Source organism: Myzus persicae, unplaced genomic scaffold (genome assembly GCF_001856785.1).
Source record: "Myzus persicae strain clone G006 unplaced genomic scaffold, MPER_G0061.0, whole genome shotgun sequence".
Lineage (NCBI taxonomy): Eukaryota > Metazoa > Arthropoda > Insecta > Hemiptera > Aphididae > Myzus > Myzus persicae.
Window position 1 is genome coordinate 35091 of NW_019100475.1, and position 4895 is coordinate 39985.

The 4895-nt window shown below is 32.5% G+C and overlaps 1 pseudogene; it reads left to right on the forward strand.

Moving 5' to 3' along the window:
* The first annotated feature begins 2691 nt into the window (after nucleotides 1–2691).
* LOC111026752 lies at nucleotides 2692–3465 on the forward strand (annotated as a pseudogene).
* Nucleotides 3466–4895: the final 1430 nt, after the last annotated feature.

The following is a 4895-nucleotide window of genomic DNA, read 5'->3' on the forward strand; positions in this document are numbered from 1 at the left end:
GCTGCCAACGGTACAAGGTGCGAGCGCGACATGGTGGCAACGTTGAAAAGTGGCAACGCGGCTACGCGACTTAGGTGCACAACGAACGAAGTGCCGAACGGCAAACACACGAACACACGAAAAAGTTTACCGCGAATGCCGGACGAACCGGCAACGGTGTACGATTGACCTGTAGACGTTGCGCGAGGGGTGCGGTGTGCACTATGCAGCTGCCCGTCTGCCGCCCGACCTGTTGTCGCCACAGGTGGGTGGGATGGGGAAACAATGTCCGTGCTATTCAGCCAGCGGCAGCTACAGCTTCAAGTTTCAGAATTCGTCCGACGCGTCGGACCCCCCGTAGCCATTTTAATGTCATTGAACGGACAACGGTTATCGTCGACGGTCCCGGCGGTGTTTTCGTGTCGCCTCTCATCTCTCAAGATGGAGGTCCATTGTTCGCAGTCCGCGACTGCCGCCCGATCATATGGACGCCATTGCTTACCGTTCTACAGTGTTGTCCGTAGTGCAATAATGAAAACCTGCGACACCGGAACACAAAATGCGGCTGATCCAATATCACCTGCAAGATCCATAATGAAGCGCCGCAGACACAGATATTGATAATAAACTAGATGTCTAGATTGCTATTAACCAGGAACTCCTAGATAGCCTAGATAATGATGAATGTATTAAAGCTATTAATTTTTTTTTACATTAATCCATTGGGCCAGCTGCAGTTAGATATGCCGTTTATCGCCACGTAGGTTGTTACGTCATGTCTAGCCGTTCGTGCCAGCATCTGCTCATCGTGTTATCATCATGTTATCAGTGCGGGATTTTATCACAATACATGATTAAATGATACTTATCATTTAATTATTTAAAAAGACGTCGTACCCGTATATGTCGTCTCCGTCTTAAAGTATACAATTTTAAAAAGGTCATAACTTACTTTAAAATAATAATATCAATAAAAGGCTACGCGAGGCCTTAGATAATAATCTGAACTTTAAATTTTATAATAGGTCGATTCGCTCTAATATCAAAACCATAACCCCCTATTGAATATGGAGAACGAACATTTGCTTCGTCGTACGTGTGTGTAAAACGGAGACAATACACGGGGGTACGACACCTTGAAGTTCATTACTGATGACAGACTAAAATCCGGTTCTATTAAAAATGGAATCATGATTAAAATGTTAATTTTGAGACAGCTGTCATTTGAATGAATATCAGCAAAAAATAAATTAGCATGAACCTTTTCCTACACAAACTTTTATGTATTCAATTTACAATAAAAAATATACAAATCATTGCTTCCAAACACCCACAAATGCCTTAATAAAACTAGTAAACCAGAACAGCATAATCTGTCCATACGAGTATTGCCAAGAAATATTAATCACCCTTGTAGAACTGCCAATACATTTCTCTGAAAAACAAGGAATTGAATCAGAATTCGAGAAAATGACATTCAATAAAAGAACAGTTAATTTTTTTTTACTGTGTATTTGTTTTGAATCAAATTAAATGCTTAAGAATGTGTATTATAGAATTTCAGCAGTAGAAAGAAAAACACTAGCTATTTATGTTAGTGATCGAGTCATGGATATTTAACGATAAAAGTACTAAAAATATCTTCTGTTGCTATCGATCAAGTAGCTACATTAAAAAAGACAAGGATATTCTACACATTAAATCTACAGAAAGCAACAAAATTGGTTAAGTTGGTCCATCATTAATAGAACCCCCAGTATTGCAGTGTTGCCTGAATGAAATAATCACACAATGGTGTTGTTTGTTTTAGGTATAGACCGGAATTATATGTACTGAAAAAATATAATCAAAATTTCAAAATATGCTCATATATGCACGAAAATTTAAAATATGCAACATAGTATGCATAAAAAATTTGGACGAAAATAAAAAAAAAGTTAAAAATTTTTTTTAATCTAAGTTACAGAATATTATTAATACAGAATATTTTAAATAGACCGTATAAACAAACTATCTTTGTAATAAAATAAATAAAAAATTGAATTACATCACATTTGAGTTCATTAAAAAATGTTAAGAATTTTAACAAAATAATGATATATCTATTTGCCCTTATCATAATTTTACTATCCGAGTAGTTAGTTTAGGGGGTTCAAAGATCCATCATAAACCGGGTAGTAACCGCCGGTTGTCATTTTCGCATCGCTGTTGCTAATTTAGACCTTTTTTGTAAGACATTTGCGCATCGTTCGATTTTTGGGTTATATATCATTTGCGCATCAGCCGTTTAAAAGGTCTTACATCATTTGCGCATCAATATTATTTAACAATATAATTCTAAAAAAGGTGTACACCCAAAAGTGCTAGTTGTTTTCTAATTTTGATCTTGAAATTCATTCATCAACTTTCAAATATTGTACAGATATTTCTGTTTTAAAATATGTTTGACGACGCATATGATACAGAGAAATGGAGAGATTTTGTGATGGCAGCGATGGCACATAATGGGCCGATAAGCTGAGAATATTGAGATAATATTGTGTAGGATTATCATTATAGTTAGCAATAACATAACTAAGATATAATCGATTTTTATCGATTTTTATCACAAAGTAGGTACATCAAACGAGATACTGACACACTGTCGGGAGTCGGGACGTACGACTTTAATAACACCGTGTTGTACGGCTCTCATATAATATTAATTTAAAAATGAGCCAATTCAAATTTATTAATTCAAATCGAGGAAAATCTGGAATCATTTTCTAAAATTATTTTTACACTAAAAGAAAAATATTAAAAAGTTGTGAAATTATATTTATATGTCCAAAAAAAAATTTTTATCAATAAAAATTGATGAACATCGAAGAACGGTATTAGAAATACGTGGAGAACATACGCATCTCAAATTGACGGATTCAAAGATAGAAAAACAAGAAGTAAGTCAAATTAAGAATTATAAATTAATTTTACTTTTTTTAAAAATAACTTTGTAAAAGCTAAATCGATGCGCTTTAACAACAACTAAAAAGAGTTGATATAAATATCTATACATAATATCGCCTATCGTTAATTGTAAATCGAAAAAATAAATTTATACTATATTAAATATTTTAAGATTAGGACATAAATTACACATGGAAAGAGGGCCGGAAAGCATGAAAAAGATAAAGACTGCTTAACTTATTTTTACTATACGATATACCTATTCGTAATGCGTATAGTTTAGTAAAAACTTTTTTATACATTTTTTTTCAGATTAAAAACACTATTAAAAGAAAAGCCACTGAAGAAATATCAATGAGGCCTAACAAAATTATACGAAAAGCAATATCTGACGCTGATCATGTAACGGTCAATGATATTTCCAATTATAAACAAAATATATACAGAAAACGTAGAGAGGTTTTACCGGTGTTGCCGAAATCCTATGATGAAGCTATTTTGCAATTAATGTTCGGGATTTTTTATTATGTACATAAATGATTTGCTGAATATTAATGCCGATTCAAAAAATAATTTGTTTTGCGTCATTCTCATTTACGAATTATGAAGCTAATAAAATATTCATAATTATAAAATCATGGTTCAATAATAATTATTTTAGAACTAAACTTAAATAAAATCAAGCATTATATTATCTTTAATATTCAAAATATAAATCATGATATACAATGCAAATCACTATTCAAAATACTTTTAGTCTTAATAATATTTTGAATAATTGTTTTTCTAATAATATTGAATATTCTATCAAATTTCTAGGAATATACATTGATTCCCAATTAAAATGGAACATACATAGATTATAATTTATAATGTATTACGTATAAAGTTCAGTCGTAAACTCTTTTATGTTTTAAAAGACCTAAGATATGTCCTCGATAAACATTAAACAAAAACTTAAAATCATTTATAGTTTCCTTAATTCAATCAATAATTGCATTTGGTAGTGAGGTGTGGAGTGGTGATTATGAAATCCACCTGAACAAATGATGAACTTGACTTTAAATACAATTATTAAGTTTAAAAGTTTTCGATTTTATATCCTCCGACTCGTATGCAATATGTTTTTCTTACTTTGTGTGTCCGTTAACACTACGTGTATTATACTCGAACCAGTACGTGTGCCCCATCTTTTTTATTCTATTTTATCTAATCGTAATTTCATGTGTCATTGTTTTATTTAGTAGCACTTTTCCTTTTATTGTTCTTAAATACTTCTCCATATCAAATATTTGAGAATATTCGTACCCTTCTCCTGAGTCTAAATTTATTATGCGTTCTATTTTTATAATATTTCTATTATCTATTGTATATACTTTTTCTAATTTCCTCTTTTTCGTCTACTTGTACGCATACTTCCTTACTCCTATCATCTGTTAACCCAAAAATTTAATCTAATGCTTTATTAATGTTTTATCCAAATCTGTGAGCGCCGGGTAGGGAACAATAAATAGCCCGTGGCCCGATCGCCGTGTACGTCGCGCGCAATACTCACACACCGACCAACCTTATATTTACTTATATTTGTGTGTATAATATGTATAGCGACTCAAGAGAGGTGGACGGGATCGCCGAGCAAATCTCTGAGCGCTAGGTAGTGGGTGGTGAGTGTGTATGTGTGTATGTGTGTGCTTATAATTTATAATAAAATGGTAACACGTTTATGGTAAATGATATGTTGCTGTATAATACACAATCTCAATAATAATAATACAAATATATAAAAAATCACAGCAACACAATAATGATATAAAAATATAGGTAATAATAATATACGTATGATTGGTCCTTATAACCAATCAGAACAAATCCAAATAATTGTAAATACAAAAATATAATAATAATAAGGTAAAAACTCACGGATATGACGGTGCTCGGCTGGCCAGCTGCTACCTATCCTATGGTATTGA